This window comes from Aegilops tauschii, chromosome 5, assembly GCF_002575655.3.
Source record: "Aegilops tauschii subsp. strangulata cultivar AL8/78 chromosome 5, Aet v6.0, whole genome shotgun sequence".
In the NCBI taxonomy this organism is placed as follows: Eukaryota; Viridiplantae; Streptophyta; class Magnoliopsida; order Poales; family Poaceae; genus Aegilops; species Aegilops tauschii.
Genome location: NC_053039.3, coordinates 193,327,710 through 193,338,828, shown reverse-complemented (window position 1 = coordinate 193,338,828; position 11,119 = coordinate 193,327,710).

Here is an 11,119-nt window from a genome sequence, read left to right as displayed (position 1 = left end):
TGGATCTCAATACAATGTTCTCCCCCTCTCTCGTGGAGATCTATTCGATGTAATCTTCTTTTGCGGTGTGTTTGTTGAGACCGATGAATTGTGGGTTTATGATCAAGTTTATCTATGAACAATATTTGAATCTTCTTTGAATTCTTTTATGTATGATTGGTTATCTTTGCAAGTCTCTTTGAATTATCATTTTGGTTTGGCCTACTAGATTGATCTTTCTTGCAATGGGAGAAGTGCTTAGCTTTGGGTTCAATCTTGCGGTGTCCTTTCCCAGTGACTGTAGGGGCAGCAAGGCACGTATTGTATTGTTGCCATCGAGGATAACAATATGGGTTTTTTATCATATTGCATGAATTTATCCCTCTACATCATGTCATCTTGCTTAAGGTGTTACTCTGTTTTTATGAACTTAATACTCTAGATGCATGCTGGATAGCGGTCGATGAGTGGAGTAATAGTAGTAGATGCAGGCAGGAGTCGGTCTACTTGTCTCGGACGTGATGCCTAGATACATGATCATACCTAGATATTCTCATAACTATGCTCAATTCTGTCAATTACTCAACAGTAATTTGTTCACCCACCATAGAATACTTATGCTCTCGAGAGAAGCCACTAGTGAAACCTATGGCCCCCGGGTCTATCTTCATCATATTAATCTTCCAATACTTAGTTATTTCCTTTGCTTTTTTACTTTACTTTTATTTTACTTTGCATCTTTATCACAAAAATACCAAAAATATTATCCTATCATATCTATCAGATCTCACTCTCGTAAGTGGCCGTGTAGGGATTGACAACCCCTTATCGCGTTGGTTGCGAGGATTTATTTGTTTTGTGTAGGTGCGAGGGACTCACGCTTAGCCTCCTACTGGATTGATACCTTGGTTCTCAAAAACTGAGGGAAATACTTACGCTACTTTGCTGCATCACCCTTTCCTCTTCAAGGGAAAACCAACGCAGTGCTTAAGAGGTAGCAATTTGCATTGCATTAACCTGATTAATTGTCATGATATTTTTTGCCATTATGCTTATGTTTGTTGTGAGCTTGCAAGAACATTCAATGTACTGACCTGGCGTCTCATGCCAGATTTCAGGCAAGTCGTATCGGATCGGAGAGCTTCCCGCGTCTTGATCGTGACCACATCGGTGTCCCTGTGCTATGGAGTTCCACTTCGTCGTCGTTCCGCTGCCTCGTAGTTATCGTGATCGAGGGCCACTCATGTTCATTGAATAATGTACATACTGTTCAGCCACACCATGTGTGCCGCTTGGCCTCGCTACTTGATATAATATCAGGCCTATGCTTCCGCTAGCCTCAATAAAGCGGTTGTTTTCTGTACCAAGTTGTTGTGTGTTGCCATAAGTGATGTAGGGTGGAACCCTATACGGCCGATCTTTCACGATTGGAGCAAATCCCACGAAGAACACGAAGAACACGGGGAAGAACAGAGAGAAATCACAAGGGGAAACACTCAAGAACAAGTCCAATCACACATCCACTAGACAATCAAACACACAAGATCCACAAGGTACATGAACAACAAAGGGAAAGATACAAGGTAAAGTTCATCTCCATGAGGAGGTCTTGATGATATCCTGTAGGATCTTCTCACATGCTCACATGGAGGTCTTGAACTCCATGGGAGTGGTAGTCTCTCTCTCAAGAGTAGAAGTAGGTAGGAGCAAAGCTCACATACAAATGAGCTATCACTTTGCTAACCCTAGAAAGGAGGTGGAGGAGGTCTATTTATAGTCTAAGCCACGAAGGGGTAAGTGAGGGGGCGGAATGGGTACATGGGCTTCGGCCCGAGTCATGCACACAGGCAAGGCCGGATGATCCTGACGGGGTCCGGATGATCCGGGCGTCGTCCGGATGATCCGGGTCCTCGTCCAGATGATCCAGCTTCGCCGAGCAGATTCTGCAAGGTTCGGCCGTCATGGTGTATGGATTACCCGGATGATACGGGGGACGGCCCGGATTATCCGGCTGGGCCCGGATGATCCGGCTCTGCGTCCGGATGTCCGGCTAGTCTTCAACAGCCGCTCCGTCTTCTTCTTCTCCTTTCTTCCGTCTTCTCTTCCACGCCTCCGTTGGAGTTGATGTAGGTGTTCCTTGGCGCTTGCACTCCTCTTGACATTCGTGAAGCTCCGACAATACTTATGCATGCACACGGGAGAAGTGTCAAGTAGTACACCATCCTCGAAGGGGTCAATTGAGCACGTGTAAAGGAGATGATTCACCTTTGTGTGTGTGAAGTAGATGTCGCATGTGTCACTTGCCAAATGGACTCTTGACATGGTGATGTCCGTAGGATGCTCCGCATCAATAAGACTTGTTCTCTGAGCTGGCAATGCAAGGTAAACCGGTTGCTCTAAGACGGGGGTCCACATGCCCTGTCCCCCGGAGTCCGTATTAGCCGGATCCAGACGAGGAGGCGTTGGAGGCGGAGCAGCACGCGGAGCCGGAGGAGGAGAACAAAGACGCGGAGCCGGAACAGGAGGACGACAACGCGGGCGAAGCGGAGCTGGAGGAGGACGATGATTTCCATTATACTCAGACTTAAAGGGCTTTGAGTTTTTGATGAACCACGAGTATAGGGGATCTATCGTAGTCCTTTCAATAAGTAAGAGTGTCGAACCCAACGAGGAGCAGAAGGAAATGACAAGCGGTTTTCAGCAAGGTATTCTCTGCAAGCACTGAAATTATAGGTTACAGGTAGTTTTGTGATAAGGTAATTTGTAACGGGCAACAAATAACAAGTGTAAATAAAGTGCAGCAAGATGGCCCAATCCTTTTTGTAGCAAAGGACAAGCCTGGACAAACTCTTATATAGAGAAAAGCGCTCTCGAGGACACATGGGAATTATCGTCAAGCTAGTTTCCATCACGCTCATATGATTCGTGTTCGGTACTTTGATAATTTGATATGTGGGTGGACCGGTGCTTGGGTGCTGTCCTTACTTGGACAAGCATCCCACTTATGATTAACTCCTATTGCAAGCATCCGCAACTACAAAAGAAGTATTAAGGTAAACCAAACCATAGCATGAAACATATGGATCCAAATCAGCCCCTTACGAAGCAACGCATAAACTAGGGTTTAAGCTTCTGTCACTCTAGCAACCCATCATCTACTTATTACTTCCCAATGCCTTCCTCTAGGCCCAAATAATGGTGAAGTGTCATGTAGTCGACGTTCACAAAACACCACTAGAGGAAATACAACATACATCTCATCAAAATATCGAATGAATACCAAATTCACATGACTACTTATAGCAAGACTTCTCCTATGTCCTCAGGAACAAACGTAACTACTCACAAATCATATTCATGTTCATAATCAGAGGGGTATTAATATGCATAATGGATCTGAACATATGATCTTCCACCAATTAAACCAACTAGCATCAAATACAAGGAGTAATCAACACTACTAGCAACCCACAGGTACCAATTTGAGGCTTTGGGACAAAGATTGGATACAAGAGATGAACTAGGGTTTGAGAGGAGATGGTGTTGGTGAAGATGTTGATGGAGATTGACCGTCCTCCGATGAGAGGATCGTTGGTGATGACGATGGCGATGATTTCACCCTCCCGGAGGGAAGTTTCCCCGGCAGAACAGCTCCGCCAGAGCCCTAGATTGGTTCCGCCAAGGTTCTGCCTCGTCGCGGCGGAGTTTCTTCCCGAAAGCTTGCTTATGATTTATTTTTTCGGACGAAAGACTTCATATAGCAGAAGATGGGCACCGGAGGCCTGCCAGGGGGCCCATGAGGCAGGGAGGTGCACCCAGGGGGGTAGGGCGCGCTCCCCAACCTTGTGGCCAGGGTGTGGGCCCCCTCTGGTATTTTCTTCGCTCAGTATTTTTTATTATTTCCAAAAATGCCTTCCGTGGAGTTTCAGCACTTTTGGAGTTGCGCAAAATAGGTCTCTAATATTTGCTCCTTTTCCAGCCCAGAATTCCAGCTGCCAGCATTCTCCCTCTTCATGTAAACTTTGCAAAATAAGATAGAATAGGCATAAGTATTGTGACATAACGTGTAATAACAGCCCATAATGCAATAAATATCAATATAAAAGCATGATGCAAATGGACGTATCAACTCCCCCAAGCTTAGACCTCACTTGTCCTCAAGTGGAAGCCGATAACGATAAATATGCCCACATGTTTAGAGATAGAGGTGTCGATAAAATAAAATACGGGCATGAGGGCATCTGATCATTCTTATAACAGCAACATATATATATATATATATATATATATATATATATATATATATATATTGTCATATGACTTCTTATGCTCAAGTAATAATCTATTCACAATGTCAAGTATGAATCAGAAACTTCATTGAGAACCAACAAACTATAATCTCAGTCATTGAAGCAATTGCAATTTATCATAACATCGGAAAGAGTCAATATAAGAGCTTTTCAGCAAGTCCACATACTCAACTATCATTTAGTCTTTCACAATTGCTAACACTCATGCAATACTTATGGGTATGGAGTTTTAATCGGACACAGAGAAAGATAGGGGCTTATAGTTTCGCCTACCAACCTTTTACCTCAAGGGTAATTGCAACAATAATAGCTCATGCTGACTTACATCCAATTGGATATATATATATATCAAGATCTTTCAAACACAATGTGCTCGCCAAAGGATAAAATGTAAAAAGGAAAGGTGAAGATCACCATGACTCTTGCATAAGGGTAAAAGATAAAAGTAAAAGATAGGCCCTTCGCAGAGGGAAGCAGAGGTTGTCATGCACTTTCATGGTTGGATGCACGAAATCTTAATGCAAAAGAACGTCACTTTATATTGCCACTTGTGATATGGACCTTTATGATGCAGTCCGTTGCTTTTATTTCTTCCACATCACAAGAGCGTATAAAGCTTATTTTCTCCACACTAATAAATCATACATATTTAGAGAGCAATTTTTATTGCTTGCACCGATAACAACTTACTTGAAGGATCTTACTCAATCCATAGGTAGATATGGTGGACTCTCATGGCAAAACTGGGTTTAAGGGTATTGGAAGCACAAGTAGTATCTCTACTTGGTGCAACGAATTGGCTAGCATGAGGGAGAAAGGCAAGCTCAACATGTTGGATGATCCATGACAATATACTTTATTTCGGATATAAGAAAACATAACCCATTACGTTGTCTTCCTTGTCCAACCTCAACTCTTTAGCATGTCAAATTTTAATGAGTGCTCACAATCATAAAAGATGTCCAAGATAGTATATTTGTATGTGAAACCTCTCTTTCTTTATTACTTCTTATTAATTGCAACGATGACCAAAACTATGTTTGTCAACTCTCAACAACTTTTAATCATCATACTCTCTATATGTGAAGTCATTACTCTCCATAAGATCAATACGATCTCTTTCTTTCTTTTTATTCTTTCTCTTTTCTTTTATTCCCTCAAGATCATAGCAAAATAATCAAGCCCTTGACTCAACACTAATCTTTATTATATAGCTCACGGACTCGATTACATAGAGGGATCATAAAGCAAAACTCAAAACTCAAAGCTAAATCATACTAAAACTTTATTCTACTAGATCAAGATATTACCAAAAGGATCGACCTAGGAAAAACGGTAAAGATAGAAGTGTGATGGTGATACGATACCGGGGCACCTCCACCAAGCTTGGCAGTTGCCAAGGGGAGTGCCCATACCAGATACTTAGTTTTCCTTTTTCGAAAGAGGTGATGATGGAGTTGTTGATGATGACAGTTGTGCCTTTAGCTTCTTCATACTGTAATTGAGAAGAGCAATTTCCTCTTTTAAATCATCGACCTCCGATTCCAGCTTCAAGATCTTGTCACATAAATCTCCTTTGCTTTTCTGCCGAAAACGAGAAGGAATAGATAGGTTGTTAGATAGTTTAGCCCTCTTAGGGAGACTAGATTTCTTGAACTTCACGTGCATATCCCTAGGTTGAGGCAGAGGGACATCTTCCTCCTCCGAACTTGAATCAGTGATCCTCATTAAATGAGCATCCTCCTCCTCATCCGTAGTTCGACCACAAGGAGATAGATCCCCATAGGTCTTTGGGTCAGCAATGAGGTGTGAGACATAGCTCTCTCCGTCGGATTCCTGAGATGACATATTGCTCCAAACCTGCTACAGAAACAACTCGAAACAAAAGCAGGGGACATTTGCGTGGTACGGTGGTCAAAACCTTCGGGAGATTGTATAATGAATTTTTACCGACCAAAAGAAGTATCGTGCAAGAAAACGGAGTCCGGAGAGCGCACGAGGTGCCCACGAGGTAGGGGGCGCGCCTCCCACCCTCGTGGAAGCCTCGTGTCCTTCCCGGACTGCTTCTTATTTTCCTATTTTCTTAAATATTCCAAAACGGAGAAAAATTTCCATTAGAACTGTTTTGGAGTCGGTTTACTTACCGTACCACATACCTATTCCTTTTCGGAGTCTGAAACGTTCTGGAAAGTGTCTCTTATGTATTCCTCCAGGGTTATAGTTTCAATGATATTGGTTTCAACATTTATGGGATTACCTGAGATATAATGTTTGATTCTTTGACCGTTCAACACCTTTGGATTTGTGCCTTCGAAGTTGTTGATTTTTATGGCACCGGAACGATAGACCTCCTCGATAACGTAAGGGCCTTCCCATTTAGAGAGAAGTTTTCCTGCAAAAAATCTTAAACGAGAGTTGTATAGCAACACATAATCACCTACATTGAACTCACGCTTTTGTATCCTTTTGTCATGCCATCTTTTAACTTTTTCTTTAAATAGTTTGCCATTCTCATAGGCTTGGGTTCTCCATTCATCAAGTGAGCTAATGTAAAACAACCTCTTCTCACCAGCAAGTTTGAAATCATAATTGAGCTCTTTAATAGCCCAATATGCCTTATGTTCTAGTTCGAGAGGTAAATGACATGCTTTTCCGTAAACCATTTTATACGGAGACATACCCATAGGATTTTTATATGCAGTTCTATAGGCCCATAATGCATCATCAAGTTTCTTGGACCAATTTTTTCTAGATCTATTAATAGTCTTTTGCAAAATTAATTGGAGCTCTCTATTACTCAATTCTACTTGACCACTAGACTGTGGGTGATAAGGAGATGCAATTCTATGTTTAACATCATACTTAGCAAGCATTTTACGAAAAGCACCATGAATAAAATGTGAACCACCATCAGTCATTAAATATCTAGGGACTCCAAACCTCGGAAAAATAACTTCTTTAAGCATCTTAATAGAGTGTTATGATCAGCACTACTAGTTGGAATAGCTTCTACTCACTTAGTAACGTAATCAACAGCAACTAAAATATGTGTATACCCATTAGAGGAAGGAAACGGTCTCATATAATCAAAGCCCCAAACATCGAATGGTTCAATAAGAAGTGAATAATTCATAGGCATTTCTTGACGTCTACTAATATTACCAATTCTTTGACATTCATCACAACAAAAGACAAACTTACGAGCATCCTTGAAGAGAGTAGGCCAATAAAAACCGGATTGCAATACCTTATGTGCAGTTCTTTCTCCAGCGTGGTGTCCTCCATAAGCCTAGGGGTGACACTTGCGTAGGATCTGTTCCTGTTCATGCTCAGTTATACAACGTCTAATAACACCATCTACTCCTTCTTTATAAAGATGTGGGTCATCCCAGAAGTAGTGTCTTAAATCATAGAAAAACTTTTTCTTTTGCTGGTATGTGAAACTAGGTGGTATAAATTTAGCAACAATGTAATTAGCATAATCATCATACCATGGAGCAGTACGAGAGTATTTATGACATTTAATTGTTCATCAGGAAAGCTATCATCAATAGGTAGTGGGTCATCAAGAACATTCTCTAACCTAGACAAATTGTCTGCAACGGGGTTCTCAGCTCCCTTTCTATCAATAATATGCAAATCAAATTCTTGTAGCAAGAGAACCCATCTAATAAGTCTAGGTTTAGCATCTTTCTTTTCCATAAGATATTTAATAGCAGCATGATCAGTGTGAATCATTACTTTAGAATCAACAATATAAGGTCTGAACTTATCACAAGCAAATACAACTGCTAAGAATTCCTTTTCAGTAGTAGCATAATTTCTCTGGGCACTGTCTAGAGTTTTACTAGCATATTGAATAACATTTAATTTCTTATAAACTCTTTGTCCTAGAACAGCACCAACAACATAATCACTAGCATCACACATAATTTCGAAGGGTAAATTCCAATCAGGTGGTTGAACAATAGGTGCGGAAATTAATGCTTTCTTAAGTATTTCAAATGCTTCCACACAATCATCATCAAAGACAAAAGGGATATCTTTTTGTAATAGATTAGTCAGAGGCCGAGAAATTTTTGAGAAGTCCTTAATGAACCTCCTATAAAAACCGGCATGACCAAGGAAACTTCTTATACCTTTAATGTCCTTGGGACACGACATCTTTTCAATAGCATCAACTTTAGCTTTATCAACTTCAATACCTCTTTCAGAAATTTTATGCCCCAAGACAATACCTTCATTAACCATAAAGTGGCATTTCCCCCAGTTCAAGACAAGGTTAGTTTCTTCACATCTCTGCAAAACGCGATCAAGGTTGCTCAAGCAATCATCAAAAGAGGATCCATACACAGAGAGATTGTCCATGAAAACCTCACAAATCTTTTCACAAAAATCAGAGAATATAGCCATCATGCATCTTTGAAAGGTAGTAGGTGCATTACATAAACCAAAAGGCATACGTCTATAAGCAAAGGTACCGAAAGGGCAAGTAAAAGTGGTCTTCTCTTGATCATCAGCTGACACAGGTATTTGAGAGAAGCCAGAGTAACCATCTAGAAAGCAAAAATGTGTATGTTTGGATAATCTTTGTAGCATTTGATCAATCAAAGGCAAAGGGTAATGATCTTTTTTAGTAGCTTTATTTAATTTGCGAACATCAATTACCATCCTATAACCTGTGATAATTCTTTGCGGGATCAATTCATCTTTATCATTAGGAACGACGGTAATACCTCCCTTCTTAGGGACACAATGAATAGGACTTACCCACTAACTATCAGCAACTGGATAAATTATACCTGCTTCAAGGAGCTTTAATATTTCCTTTCTTACCACTTCTTTCATCTTAGGATTTAGCCATCGTTGATGATCAATAACTGGTTTGGCGTCTTTCTCCAAATTTACTTTGTGTTGACATAGAGTGGGACTAATGCCCTTAAGATCATCAAGAGTATATCCAATAGCAGCACGGTGCTTCTTCAGAGTTTTCAATAAGTTCTCTTCTTCATGCTCTGAAAGGTTAGCACTAATAATAACATGATATATCTTTTTTTCATCAAGATAAGCATATTTAAGAGTATCAGGCAATGGTTTAAGCTCAAACACAGGATCACCCTTGGGTGGAGGAGGATCCCCTAGGATTTCAACAGGCAAGTTTTGTTTTAGAATTGGTCCATGTTTAAAGAATACTTCATCTATTTCCCTTCTTTCATTCATAAACATATCATTTTCATGATCAAGCAAATACTGTTCTAAAGGATCATTAGGAGGCACAGCAATAGAAGCAAGACCAATAATTTCATCCTTACTAGGCAATTCCTCATCACAGGGTTGTCTACGAAATTTAGAAAAATTAAACTCATGAGACATATCACCCAAACCAATAGTAACAACATCCTTTTCACAGTCTATCTTACCATTAACAGTGTTCAAGAAGGGTCTACCAAATATAATGGGACAAAAGCTATCTTGTGGGGAGCGAAGAACAAGAAAATCAGCAGGATATTTAACTTTCCCACACAAGACTTCACCATCTCTAAAAAACCCAATCGGTGAAATAGTATCTCTATTGGCAAGCTTAATGGTAACATCGATATCTTCTATCTCAGCAGGTGCAATATCATGCCTAATTTCTTTGTATAAGGTATGAGGTATTGCACTAGCACTAGCACCCATATCATATAAGCCATGATAACAATGATCTCCTATTTTAACAGAAATAACAGGCATGCCTATATCAGGTCTATGTTTATCTTTAGCACCAGGCTTAGCTTTCTAGCAGTCTCATCACAGAAGTAAATAACATGCCCATTAATATTATCAGCCAAGAGATCTTTAACCATAGCAATATTAGGTTCAACTTTAACTTGCTCAGGGGGTTTGTGTGTCCTAATATTACTTTTGTTGACAACAGTTGAAGCTTTAGCATGATCCTTTATTCTAACAGGGAAAGGTGGTTTTCTCAACATAAGCAGTAGGAACAATAGGATCATTGTAAGTGATAGTCTTTTCTTCAACTTTAATAGGTGCAACTACTTTTACTTCAATGGGAGGATTATATTTAAACCACTTCTCCTTAGGGAGATCAACATGAGTAGCAAAGGATTCATAGAAAGAAGCTACTATCTCAGAGTCAAGTCCATACTTAGTGCTAAATTCACAGAAAGCATCGGTGTCCATAAAAGATTTAACACAATCAAACTTAGGTGTTATACCTGACTCTTTACCTTCGTCGAGGTCCCAATCTTCAGAGTTGCATTTAATTCTTTCCAATAAATCCCATTTGAATTCAATAGTCTTCATCATAAAAGAGCCAGTACAAGAAGTATCGAGCATGGAGCGAATTGAGAGAAAGCCGAGCATAAAAATTCTGAATAATCATTTCTCTTGAGAGCTCATGATTGGGGCATGAATATAACATTGACTTAAGCCTCCCCCAAGCTTGAGCAATGCTTTCTCCTTCGTGAGGCCAAAAATTATATATATAGTTACGATCACGATGAACAAGATGCATAGGATAAAACTTCTGATGAAATTCCAATTTCAATCGTTTGTAGTTCCATGATCCCATATCGTCACATAGCCTATACCATGTCAATGCCCCTCCCTTCAAAGATAAAGGGAAGACTTTCTTCTTGATAACATCATCGGGCATACCGGCAAGCTTAAATAATCCACAAACTTCATCCACATAGATTAAGTGTAAATCGGGATGCAGTGTTCCATCTCCTGCAAAAGGATTAGCTAGCAGTTTCTCTATCATACTCGAAGGAATTTCAAAGTAAAAATTTTCAGTAGGTTTAGTAGGTTGAGGAGCAACTCTTTGC